This window comes from Acipenser ruthenus, chromosome 35, assembly GCF_902713425.1.
Source record: "Acipenser ruthenus chromosome 35, fAciRut3.2 maternal haplotype, whole genome shotgun sequence".
In the NCBI taxonomy this organism is placed as follows: Eukaryota; Metazoa; Chordata; class Actinopteri; order Acipenseriformes; family Acipenseridae; genus Acipenser; species Acipenser ruthenus.
In genome coordinates this window covers 3,791,376-3,803,777 of record NC_081223.1, presented here as the reverse complement: position 1 = coordinate 3,803,777, position 12,402 = coordinate 3,791,376, and the positions used below count along the sequence as shown (strand labels likewise).

At 39.1% G+C, this 12,402-nt stretch overlaps 16 non-coding genes across 16 annotated transcripts; 6 read left to right on the top strand and 10 right to left on the bottom strand.

The window, feature by feature from the left end:
* The first annotated feature begins 159 nt into the window (after positions 1-159).
* trnam-cau (transfer RNA methionine (anticodon CAU)) lies at positions 160-231 on the top strand. Its single transcript has one exon. It is a non-coding gene; the product is annotated as a tRNA-Met (tRNA).
* A 1,121-nt stretch (positions 232-1,352) lies between these two features.
* trnaw-cca (transfer RNA tryptophan (anticodon CCA)) lies at positions 1,353-1,424 on the bottom strand. Its single transcript has one exon. It is a non-coding gene; the product is annotated as a tRNA-Trp (tRNA).
* Positions 1,425-1,932: 508 nt separating this feature from the next.
* Positions 1,933-2,005, bottom strand: trnav-uac (transfer RNA valine (anticodon UAC)). The gene has a single exon. It is a non-coding gene; the product is annotated as a tRNA-Val (tRNA).
* Positions 2,006-2,505: 500 nt separating this feature from the next.
* Positions 2,506-2,577, top strand: trnam-cau (transfer RNA methionine (anticodon CAU)). The gene has a single exon. It is a non-coding gene; the product is annotated as a tRNA-Met (tRNA).
* Positions 2,578-3,698: 1,121 nt separating this feature from the next.
* Positions 3,699-3,770, bottom strand: trnaw-cca (transfer RNA tryptophan (anticodon CCA)). Its single transcript has one exon. It is a non-coding gene; the product is annotated as a tRNA-Trp (tRNA).
* A 508-nt stretch (positions 3,771-4,278) lies between these two features.
* Positions 4,279-4,352, bottom strand: trnav-uac (transfer RNA valine (anticodon UAC)). The gene has a single exon. It is a non-coding gene; the product is annotated as a tRNA-Val (tRNA).
* Positions 4,353-4,882: 530 nt separating this feature from the next.
* Positions 4,883-4,954, top strand: trnam-cau (transfer RNA methionine (anticodon CAU)). Its single transcript has one exon. It is a non-coding gene; the product is annotated as a tRNA-Met (tRNA).
* Positions 4,955-6,070: 1,116 nt separating this feature from the next.
* Positions 6,071-6,142, bottom strand: trnaw-cca (transfer RNA tryptophan (anticodon CCA)). The gene has a single exon. It is a non-coding gene; the product is annotated as a tRNA-Trp (tRNA).
* Positions 6,143-6,650: 508 nt separating this feature from the next.
* Positions 6,651-6,723, bottom strand: trnav-uac (transfer RNA valine (anticodon UAC)). Its single transcript has one exon. It is a non-coding gene; the product is annotated as a tRNA-Val (tRNA).
* Positions 6,724-7,227: 504 nt separating this feature from the next.
* On the top strand, positions 7,228-7,299 carry trnam-cau (transfer RNA methionine (anticodon CAU)). Its single transcript has one exon. It is a non-coding gene; the product is annotated as a tRNA-Met (tRNA).
* Positions 7,300-8,420: 1,121 nt separating this feature from the next.
* On the bottom strand, positions 8,421-8,492 carry trnaw-cca (transfer RNA tryptophan (anticodon CCA)). Its single transcript has one exon. It is a non-coding gene; the product is annotated as a tRNA-Trp (tRNA).
* A 509-nt stretch (positions 8,493-9,001) lies between these two features.
* On the bottom strand, positions 9,002-9,074 carry trnav-uac (transfer RNA valine (anticodon UAC)). Its single transcript has one exon. It is a non-coding gene; the product is annotated as a tRNA-Val (tRNA).
* Positions 9,075-9,608: 534 nt separating this feature from the next.
* On the top strand, positions 9,609-9,680 carry trnam-cau (transfer RNA methionine (anticodon CAU)). The gene has a single exon. It is a non-coding gene; the product is annotated as a tRNA-Met (tRNA).
* A 1,121-nt stretch (positions 9,681-10,801) lies between these two features.
* trnaw-cca (transfer RNA tryptophan (anticodon CCA)) lies at positions 10,802-10,873 on the bottom strand. Its single transcript has one exon. It is a non-coding gene; the product is annotated as a tRNA-Trp (tRNA).
* Positions 10,874-11,381: 508 nt separating this feature from the next.
* On the bottom strand, positions 11,382-11,454 carry trnav-uac (transfer RNA valine (anticodon UAC)). The gene has a single exon. It is a non-coding gene; the product is annotated as a tRNA-Val (tRNA).
* Positions 11,455-11,984: 530 nt separating this feature from the next.
* On the top strand, positions 11,985-12,056 carry trnam-cau (transfer RNA methionine (anticodon CAU)). The gene has a single exon. It is a non-coding gene; the product is annotated as a tRNA-Met (tRNA).
* Positions 12,057-12,402: the final 346 nt, after the last annotated feature.

Genomic DNA, 12,402 nt, shown 5'->3' with positions numbered 1-12,402 from the left:
GCATAACGTATTTGGGAGAAAAGAAAACGGATCATCTCTGATTTACGACGTTTCCATGGTTTGGCCCGGCCACTGCCGTGTGGCTGGTTAAAACGATGAGTTCAGTTTTTTTTTTTTTTTTTTTTCTGCTGCTTGGTAATTCAGTTATGCGGCAACAGCAGCAGAGTGGCGCAGCGGAAGCGTGCTGGGCCCATAACCCAGAGGTCGATGGATCGAAACCATCCTCTGCTAGCTTGTTTTTCTTCTGTTTGCAAAGCAGTTTTTCTAAAATATTAACTGAAGGCAAGACTTCGTATTATATTCGCAATCAGGGAAATGTGCACATTACTGGAACATTTAAATCGACAACTAACCTCGAAAACGTTAGGTTTTCTATCAAATTCGTTTCTTTACAAATGACATTGCTTTCTTTTCTTTTTAAATTGTTCCCAGAAAGACCAAAAGATAAAGCCCTTGGGAATACGTCAATATTGCCAGCTCCTGCATATGTCAGCTCTTGAACTCTCTTAAAAATTGAGCTCTAAAACGTTTGCTTTGCAAGTTAATTAACAACCGTAACACTCAATAGCGTTTAATCCATGCGTTAATTAAATTTGGTTATTGATTTGTTCACATATTACAATGCTGTTTTCAGGATTCCCGCATATTCTGAACATGCACAATGTAATATGGCAATGGAATGACAGGGAAACCACTGCTTTTTTCCCTCTGGTCGTATTTTGTCACGCTGACTACTATCCATATGAAAGTGCCGCAGTCACCTAAAGGATAAGGCACTAGCCTCCTAAACCAGGGATTGTGGTTTGGTCAATGTTTTATTAAAAACAAACTGTGTGTATTTGTTCTTGGTCTGTGATATGTTTATAGAACTTGGTACTTTACACAACGTAGTTTTGGCCAAGTAGTTAAGGTGATGGACTTAAAAGATGTTGGAGTTTCCCCGCTCATGTTCACATCCTGCCGACTATGTGCCCCTTTTTTATGTTTTCTTTGTTAATTTGTAAAGGTCTGTTAAGCTTTAAGGCATCAATCATTACTTGCTGTACTTTAAGTTTCTTCAAAACTAGTATTTGTAGAGCTGTTTTCAATATAACATGCAAGGAAGTGTTAATATGACTTTATTCCCCAACTATGTCATTGAAGACTGGCCAACATTAATTTGGGAGTCACTTTAATTTATTGTGCAGTATCAAATGAAACATAAAAAAGAATCACAATACAATAAATCTCTGTTTGATCGCTATACAATCGATATGTTGTGTAGGCTAAATTGTTTAAATAAATGCACGGAAACATTCAAATCCAAACACGTTAAAAAACGAAATAGTGCGGAATAGAAACAAAGAAGGCTTTGACCTCGACGTGATTTGAACACGCAACCTTCTGATCTGGAGTCAGACGCGCTACCGTTGCGCCACGAAGTCCGGGCATACTACATGCTTGTTATGCAATGCTAGAGTGCACAGCAAGCATGCCAAACGCATGGTAATGCCGATGCTGATACTTGGAAAACACTCGGTATCACAAGGGTTATAGGAAACAGCTGACTCGATATGTGTTCGTAGCCAGCAGTGCTATGAAGTTGTCGCAAGTGTGTTTAATTCTCAGCTTTAAAAGTAAAGAAAACATTAAACAACTAGTTTAAATCAGTAAAACCAGTATTTAACTAGGATTCTCTCAGCGCGTCTCCTTTGAATGCGCACTGGCACAAATGGGCTTTGATCGTCTAATTACGTGGCAGAATGTAATAATGTATTGGGTTAATTTACCAACAAAAGAAACATAAACAAACGTGTATGTATTTATTTGTGAATAAACTATCCTGCTTCTACGATGGGACCAGGGATCTTACATCGGCAATCTAATGACAGGCCAACCCCAGAGAGACTTTGTCTTGACCAGGGATTGATATAATTTAAAAACAAACTGCAGTGGTTCCACTGGGGATCGAACCCAGGGCCTTCTGCGTGTAAAGCAGACGTGATAACCACTACACTATGGAACCTTGTCGAAACATGCAGCATCTCAAATAATTGCAATCATTTATCAGACCCTTCGGCGTCTTTTTAAGAATTACCCCTGCCAGGCCGAACGCAGGCCAACATTCAATCAATTAATCATATATATTTTCTATAGCGCCCCATATGCGCTTCAAAAAATCTATTTGAAAAGAAGAAAATATCTAATTGTAAGCCTGGTCGAACAAAATAAGTCTTCTGTGTAATTTTAAACAAAGAGCGCTTTCCACGATTTAAGATGCTTTCGAGAGACAGAATATTGGAATTGGCCGCCGAAACTGGGGAATAAAACTGCCTGTGATCAAAGTGGGCAGAAAAGTTGCATACTTTGCTTAACGTATTTGGGAGAAAAGAAAACGGATCATCTCTGATTTACGACGTTTCCATGGTTTGGCCCGGCCACTGCCGTGTGGCTGGTTAAAACGATGAGTTCAGTTTTTTTTTTTTTTTTTTCTGCTGCTTGGTAATTCAGTTATGCGGCAACAGCAGCAGAGTGGCGCAGCGGAAGCGTGCTGGGCCCATAACCCAGAGGTCGATGGATCGAAACCATCCTCTGCTAGCTTGTTTTTCTTCTGTTTGCAAAGCAGTTTTTCTAAAATATTAACTGAAGGCAAGACTTCGTATTATATTCGCAATCAGGGAAATGTGCACATTACTGGAACATTTAAATCGACAACTAACCTCGAAAACGTTAGGTTTTCTATCAAATTCGTTTCTTTACAAATGACATTGCTTTCTTTTCTTTTTAAATTGTTCCCAGAAAGACCAAAAGATAAAGCCCTTGGGAATACGTCAATATTGCCAGCTCCTGCATATGTCAGCTCTTGAACTCTCTTAAAAATTGAGCTCTAAAACGTTTGCTTTGCAAGTTAATTAACAACCGTAACACTCAATAGCGTTTAATCCATGCGTTAATTAAATTCGGTTATTGATTTGTTCACATATTACAATGCTGTTTTCAGGATTCCCGCATATTCTGAACATGCACAATGTAATATGGCAATGGAATGACAGGGAAACCACTGCTTTTTTCCCTCTGGTCGTATTTTGTCACGCTGACTACTATCCATATGAAAGTGCCGCAGTCACCTAAAGGATAAGGCACTAGCCTCCTAAACCAGGGATTGTGGTTTGGTCAATGTTTTATTAAAAACAAACTGTGTGTATTTGTTCTTGGTCTGTGATATGTTTATAGAACTTGGTACTTTACACAACGTAGTTTTGGCCAAGTAGTTAAGGTGATGGACTTAAAAGATGTTGGAGTTTCCCCGCTCATGTTCACATCCTGCCGACTATGTGCCCCTTTTTTATGTTTTCTTTGTTAATTTGTAAGGGTCTGTTAAGCTTTAAGGCATCAATCATTACTTGCTGTACTTTGAGTTTCTTCAAAACTAGTATTTGTAGAGCTGTTTTCAATATAACATGCAAGGAAGTGTTAATATGACTTTATTCCCCAACTATGTCATTGAAGACTGGCCAACATTAATTTGGGAGTCACTTTAATTTATTGTGCAGTATCAAATGAAACATAAAAAAGAATCACAATACAATAAATCTCTGTTTGATCGCTATACAATCGATATGTTGTGTAGGCTAAATTGTTTAAATAAATGCACAGAAACATTCAAATCCAAACACGTTAAAAAACGAAATAGTGCGGAATAGAAACAAAGAAGGCTTTGACCTCGACGTGATTTGAACACGCAACCTTCTGATCTGGAGACAGACGCGCTACCGTTGCGCCACGAAGTCCGGGCATACTACATGCTTGTTATGCAATGCTAGAGTGCACAGCAAGCATGCAAAACGCATGGTAATGCCGATGCTGATACTTGGAAAACACTCGCTATCACCAGGGTTATAGGAAACAGCCGACTCGATACGTGTTCGTAGCCAGCAGGGCTATGAAGTTGTCGCAAGTGTGTTTAATTCTCAGCTTTAAAAGTAAAGAAAACATTAAACAACTAGTTTAAATCAGTAAAACTAGTATTTAACTAGGATTCTCTCAGCGCGTCTCCTTTGAATGCGCACTGGCACAAATGGGCTTTGATCGTCTAATTACGTGGCAGAATGTAATAATGTATTGGGTTAATTTACCAACAAAAGAAACATAAACAAACGTGTATGTATTTATTTGTGAATAAACTATCCTGCTTCTACGATGGGACCAGGGATCTTACATCGGCAATCTAATGACAGGCCAACCCCAGAGAGACTTTGTCTTGACCAGGGATTGATATAATTTAAAAACAAACTGCAGTGGTTCCACTGGGGATCGAACCCAGGGGCCTTCTGCGTGTAAAGCAGACGTGATAACCACTACACTATGAAACCTTGTCGAAACAGTGGTGGTGCTCCTACATTATTGTCTACATGCAGCATCTCAAATAATTGCAATAATTTATCAGACCCTTCGGCGTTGTCTTTTTAAGAATTAACCCTGCCAGACCGAACGCAGGCCAACATTCAATCAATTAATCATATATATTTTCTATAGCGCCCCATATGCGCTTCAAAAAATCTATTTGAAAAGAAGAAAATATCTAATTGTAAGCCTGGTCGAACAAAAGAAGACTTCTGTGTAATTTTAAACAAAGAGCGCTTTCCACGATTTAAGATGCTTTCGAGAGACAGAATATTGGAATTGGCCGCCGAAACTGGGGAATAAAACTGCCTGTGATCAAAGTGGGCAGAAAAGTTGCATACTTTGCATAACGTATTTGGGAGAAAAGAAAACGGATCATCTCTGATTTACGACGTTTCCATGGTTTGGCCCGGCCACTGCCGTGTGGCTGGTTAAAACGATGAGTTCAGTTTTGTTTTGTTTTTTCTGCTGCTTGGTAATTCAGTTATGCGGCAACAGCAGCAGAGTGGCGCAGCGGAAGCGTGCTGGGCCCATAACCCAGAGGTCGATGGATCGAAACCATCCTCTGCTAGCTTGTTTTTCTTCTGTTTGCAAAGCAGTTTTTCTAAAATATTAACTGAAGGCAAGACTTCGTATTATATTCGCAATCAGGGAAATGTGCACATTACTGGAACATTTAAATCGACAACTAACCTCGAAAACGTTAGGTTTTCTATCAAATTCGTTTCTTTACAAATGACATTGCTTTCTTTTCTTTTTAAATTGTTCCCAGATAGACCAAAAGATAAAGCCCTTGGGAATACGTCAATATTGCCAGCTCCTGCATATGTCAGCTCTTGAACTCTCTTAAAAATTGAGCTCTAAAACGTTTGCTTGCAAGTTAATTAACAACTGTAACACTCAATAGCGTTTAATCCATGCGTTAATTAAATTCGGTTATTGATTTGTTCACATATTACAATGCTGTTTTCAGGATTCCCGCATATTCTGAACATGCACAATGTAATATGGCAATGGAATGACAGGGAACCCACTGCTTTTTTCCCTCTGGTCGTATTTTGTCACGCTGACTACTATCCATATGAAAGTGCCGCAGTCACCTAAAGGATAAGGCACTAGCCTCCTAAACCAGGGATTGTGGTTTGGTCAATGTTTTATTAAAAACAAACTGTGTGTATTTGTTCTTGGTCTGTGATATGTTTATAGAACTTGGTACTTTACACAAAGTAGTTTTGGCCAAGTAGTTAAGGTGATGGACTTAAAAGATGTTGGAGTTTCCCCGCTCATGTTCACATCCTGCCGACTGCCCCTTTTTTATGTTTTCTTTGTTAATTTGTAAAGGTCTGTTAAGCTTTAAGGCATCAATCATTACTTGCTGTACTTTAAGTTTCTTCAAAACTAGTATTTGTAGAGCTGTTTTCAATATAACATGCAAGGAAGTGTTAATATGACTTTATTCCCCAACTATGTCATTGAAGACTGGCCAACATTAATTTGGGAGTCACTTTAATTTATTGTGCAGTATCAAATGAAACATAAAAAAGAATCACAATACAATAAATCTCTGTTTGATCGCTATACAATCGATATGTTGTGTAGGCTAAATTGTTTAAATAAATGCACGGAAACATTCAAATCCAAACACGTTAAAAAACGAAATAGTGCGGAATAGAAACAAAGAAGGCTTTGACCTCGACGTGATTTGAACACGCAACCTTCTGATCTGGAGTCAGACGCGCTACCGTTGCGCCACGAAGTCCGGGCATACTACATGCTTGTTATGCAATGCTAGAGTGCACAGCAAGCATGCCAAACGCATGGTAATGCCGATGCTGATACTTGGAAAACACTCGCTATCACCAGGGTTATAGGAAACAGCCGACTCGATACGTGTTCGTAGCCAGCAGGGCTATGAAGTTGTCGCAAGTGTGTTTAATTCTCAGCTTTAAAAGTAAAGAAAACATTAAACAACTAGTTTAAATCAGTAAAACTAGTATTTAACTAGGATTCTCTCAGCGCGTCTCCATTGAATGCGCACTGGCACAAATGGGCTTTGATCGTCTAATTACGTGGCAGAATGCAATAATGTATTGGGTTAATTTACCAACAAAAGAAACATAAACAAATGTGTATGTATTTATTTGTGAATAAACTATCCTGCTTCTACGATGGGACCAGGGATCTTACATCGGCAATCTAATGACAGGCCAACCCCAGAGAGACTTTGTCTTGACCAGGGATTGATATAATTTAAAAACAAACTGCAGTGGTTCCACTGGGGATCGAACCCAGGGCCTTCTGCGTGTAAAGCAGACGTGATAACCACTACACTATGGAACCTTGTCGAAACATGCAGCATCTCAAATAATTGCAATCATTTATCAGACCCTTCGGCGTTGTCTTTTTAAGAATTACCCCTGCCAGGCCGAACGCAGGCCAACATTCAATCAATTAATCATATATATTTTCTATAGCGCCCCATATGCGCTTCAAAAAATCTATTTGAAAAGAAGAAAATATCTAATTGTAAGCCTGGTCGAAGAAAAGAAGTCTTCTGTGTAATTTTAAACAAAGAGCGCTTTCCACGATTTAAGATGCTTTCGAGAGACAGAATATTGGAATTGGCCGCCGAAACTGGGGAATAAAACTGCCTGTGATCAAAGTGGGCAGAAAAGTTGCATACTTTGCATAACGTATTTGGGAGAAAAGAAAACGGATCATCTCTGATTTACGACGTTTCCATGGTTTGGCCCGGCCACTGCCGTGTGGCTGGTTAAAACGATGAGTTCAGTTTTTTTTTGTTTTTTTTTCTGCTGCTTGGTAATTCAGTTATGCGGCAACAGCAGCAGAGTGGCGCAGCGGAAGCGTGCTGGGCCCATAACCCAGAGGTCGATGGATCGAAACCATCCTCTGCTAGCTTGTTTTTCTTCTGTTTGCAAAGCAGTTTTTCTAAAATATTAACTGAAGGCAAGACTTCGTATTATATTCGCAATCAGGGAAATGTGCACATTACTGGAACATTTAAATCGACAACTAACCTCGAAAACGTTAGGTTTTCTATCAAATTCGTTTCTTTACAAATGACATTGCTTTCTTTTCTTTTTAAATTGTTCCCAGAAAGACCAAAAGATAAAGCCCTTGGGAATACGTCAATATTGCCAGCTCCTGCATATGTCAGCTCTTGAACTCTCTTAAAAATTGAGCTCTAAAACGTTTGCTTTGCAAGTTAATTAACAACCGTAACACTCAATAGCGTTTAATCCATGCGTTAATTAAATTCGGTTATTGATTTGTTCACATATTACAATGCTGTTTTCAGGATTCCCGCATATTCTGAACATGCACAATGTAATATGGCAATGGAATGACAGGGAAACCACTGCTTTTTTCCCTCTGGTCGTATTTTGTCACGCTGACTACTATCCATATGAAAGTGCCGCAGTCACCTAAAGGATAAGGCACTAGCCTCCTAAACCAGGGATTGTGGTTTGGTCAATGTTTTATTAAAAACAAACTGTGTGTATTTGTTCTTGGTCTGTGATATGTTTATAGAACTTGGTACTTTACACAACGTAGTTTTGGCCAAGTAGTTAAGGTGATGGACTTAAAAGATGTTGGAGTTTCCCCGCTCATGTTCACATCCTGCCGACTATGTGCCCCTTTTTTATGTTTTCTTTGTTAATTTGTAAAGGTCTGTTAAGCTTTAAGGCATCAATCATTACTTGCTGTACTTTAAGTTTCTTCAAAACTAGTATTTGTAGAGCTGTTTTCAATATAACATGCAAGGAAGTGTTAATATGACTTTATTCCCCAACTATGTCATTGAAGACTGGCCAACATTAATTTGGGAGTCACTTTAATTTATTGTGCAGTATCAAATGAAACATAAAAAAGAATCACAATACAATAAATCTCTGTTTGATCGCTATACAATCGATATGTTGTGTAGGCTAAATTGTTTAAATAAATGCACAGAAACATTCAAATCCAAACACGTTAAAAAACGAAATAGTGCGGAATAGAAACAAAGAAGGCTTTGACCTCGACGTGATTTGAACACGCAACCTTCTGATCTGGAGTCAGACGGGCTACCGTTGCGCCACGAAGTCCGGGCATACTACATGCTTGTTATGCAATGCTAGAGTGCACAGCAAGCATGCCAAACGCATGGTAATGCCGATGCTGATACTTGGGAAAACACTCGCTATCACCAGGGTTATAGGAAACAGCCGACTCGATACGTGTTCGTAGCCAGCAGGGCTATGAAGTTGTCGCAAGTGTGTTTAATTCTCAGCTTTAAAAGTAAAGAAAACATTAAACAACTAGTTTAAATCAGTAAAACTAGTATTTAACTAGGATTCTCTCAGCGCGTCTCCTTTGAATGCGCACTGGCACAAATGGGCTTTGATCGTCTAATTACGTGGCAGAATGTAATAATGTATTGGGTTAATTTACCAACAAAAGAAACATAAACAAACGTGTATGTATTTATTTGTGAATAAACTATCCTGCTTCTACGATGGGACCAGGGATCTTACATCGGCAATCTAATGACAGGCCAACCCCAGAGAGACTTTGTCTTGACCAGGGATTGATATCATTTAAAAACAAACTGCAATGGTTCCACTGGGGATCGAACCCAGGGCCTTCTGCGTGTAAAGCAGACGTGATAACCACTACACTATGGAACCTTGTCGAAACAGTGGTGGTGCTCCTACATTATTGTCTACATGCAGCATCTCAAATAATTGCAATCATTTATCAGACCCTTCGGCGTTGTCTTTTTAAGAATTAACCCTGCCAGACCGAACGCAGGCCAACATTCAATCAATTAATCATATATATTTTCTATAGCGCCCCATATGCGCTTCAAAAAATCTATTTGAAAAGAAGAAAATATCTAATTGTAAGCCTGGTCGAAGAAAAGAAGTCTTCTGTGTAATTTTAAACAAAGAGCGCTTTCCACGATTTAAGATGCTTTCGAGAGACAGAATATTGGAATTGGCCGCCGAAACTGGGGAATAAAACTGCCTGTGATCAAAGTGGGCAGAAAAGTTGCATACTTTGCATAACGTATTTGGGAGAAAAGAAAACGGATCATCTCTGATTTACGACGTTTCCATGGTTTGGCCCGGCCACTGCCGTGTGGCTGGTTAAAACGATGAGTTCAGTTTTTTTTTTTTTTTTTTTTCTGCTGCTTGGTAATTCAGTTATTCGGCAACCGCAGCAGAGTGGCGCAGCGGAAGCGTGCTGGGCCCATAACCCAGAGGTCGATGGATCGAAACCATCCTCTGCTAGCTTGTTTTTCTTCTGTTTGCAAAGCAGTTTTTCTAAAATATTAACTGAAGGCAAGACTTCGTATTATATTCGCAATCAGGGAAATGTGCACATTACTGGAACATTTAAATCGACAACTAACCTCGAAAACGTTAGGTTTTCTATCAAATTCGTTTCTTTACAAATGACATTGCTTTCTTTTCTTTTTAAATTGTTCCCAGAAAGACCAAAAGATAAAGCCCTTGGGAATACGTCAATATTGCCAGCTCCTGCATATGTCAGCTCTTGAACTCTCTTAAAAATTGAGCTCTAAAACGTTTGCTTTGCAAGTTAATTAACAACCGTAACACTCAATAGCGTTTAATCCATGCGTTAATTAAATTCGGTTATTGATTTGTTCACATATTACAATGCTGTTTTCAGGATTCCCGCATATTCTGAACATGCACAATGTAATATGACAATGGAATGACAGGGAAACCACTGCTTTTTTCCCTCTGGTCGTATTTTGTCACGCTGACTACTATCCATTTGAAAGTGCCGCAGTCACCTAAAGGATAAGGCACTAGCCTCCTATACCAGGGATTGTGGTTTGGTCAATGTTTTATTAAAAACAAACTGTGTGTATTTGTTCTTGGTCTGTGATATGTTTATAGAACTTGGTACTTTACACAACGTAGTTTTGGCCAAGTAGTTAAGGTGATGGACTTAAAAGATGTTGGAGTTTCCCCGCTCATGTTCACATCCTGCCGACTATGTGCCCCTTTTTTATGTTTTCTTTGTTAATTTGTAAAGGTCTGTTAAGCTTTAAGGCATCAATCATTACTTGCTGTACTTTAAGTTTCTTCAAAACTAGTATTTGTAGAGCTGTTTTCAATATAACATGCAAGGAAGTGTTAATATGACTTTATTCCCCAACTATGTCATTGAAGACTGGCCAACATTAATTTGGGAGTCACTTTAATTTATTGTGCAGTATCAAATGAAACATAAAAAAGAATCACAATACAATAAATCTCTGTTTGATCGCTATACAATCGATATGTTGTGTAGGCTAAATTGTTTAAATAAATGCACGGAAACATTCAAATCCAAACACGTTAAAAAACGAAATAGTGCGGAATAGAAACAAAGAAGGCTTTGACCTCGACGTGATTTGAACACGCAACCTTCTGATCTGGAGTCAGACGCGCTACCGTTGCGCCACGAAGTCCGGGCATACTACATGCTTGTTATGCAATGCTAGAGTGCACAGCAAGCATGCCAAACGCATGGTAATGCCGATGCTGATACTTGGAAAACACTCGCTATCACCAGGGTTATAGGAAACAGCCGACTCGATACGTGTTCGTAGCCAGCAGGGCTATGAAGTTGTCGCAAGTGTGTTTAATTCTCAGCTTTAAAAGTAAAGAAAACATTAAACAACTAGTTTAAATCAGTAAAACTAGTATTTAACTAGGATTCTCTCAGCGCGTCTCCATTGAATGCGCACTGGCACAAATGGGCTTTGATCGTCTAATTACGTGGCAGAATGCAATAATGTATTGGGTTAATTTACCAACAAAAGAAACATAAACAAATGTGTATGTATTTATTTGTGAATAAACTATCCTGCTTCTACGATGGGACCAGGGATCTTACATCGGCAATCTAATGACAGGCCAACCCCAGAGAGACTTTGTCTTGACCAGGGATTGATATAATTTAAAAACAAACTGCAGTGGTTCCACTGGGGATCGAACCCAGGGCCTTCTGCGTGTAAAGCAGACGTGATAACCACTACACTATGGAACCTTGTCGAAACAGTGGTGGTGCTCCTACATTATTGTCTACATGCAGCATCTCAAATAATTGCAATCATTTATCAGACCCTTCGGCGTTGTCTTTTTAAGAATTAACCCTGCCAGACCGAACGCAGGCCAACATTCAATCAATTAATCATATATATTTTCTATAGCGCCCCATATGCGCTTCAAAAAATCTATTTGAAAAGAAGAAAATATCTAATTGTAAGCCTGGTCGAAGAAAAGAAGTCTTCTGTGTAATTTTAAACAAAGAGCGCTTTCCACGATTTAAGATGCTTTCGAGAGACAGAATATTGGAATTGGCCGCCGAAACTGGGGAATAAAACTGCCTGTGATCAAAGTGGGCAGAAAAGTTGCATACTTTGCATAACGTATTTGGGAGAAAAGAAAACGGATCATCTCTGATTTACGACGTTTCCATGGTTTGGCCCGGCCACTGCCGTGTGGCTGGTTAAAACGATGAGTTCAGTTTTTTTTTTTTTTTTCTGCTGCTTGGTAATTCAGTTATGCGGCAACAGCAGCAGAGTGGCGCAGCGGAAGCGTGCTGGGCCCATAACCCAGAGGTCGATGGATCGAAACCATCCTCTGCTAGCTTGTTTTTCTTCTGTTTGCAAAGCAGTTTTTCTAAAATATTAACTGAAGGCAAGACTTCGTATTATATTCGCAATCAGGGAAATGTGCACATTACTGGAACATTTAAATCGACAACTAACCTCGAAAACGTTAGGTTTTCTATCAAATTCGTTTCTTTACAAATGACATTGCTTTCTTTTCTTTTTAAATTGTTCCCAGAAAGACCAAAAGATAAAGCCCTTGGGAATACGTCAATATTGCCAGCTCCTGCATATGTCAGCTCTTGAACTCTCTTAAAAATTGAGCTCTAAAACGTTTGCTTTGCAAGTTAATTAACAACCGTAACACTCAATAGCGTTTAATC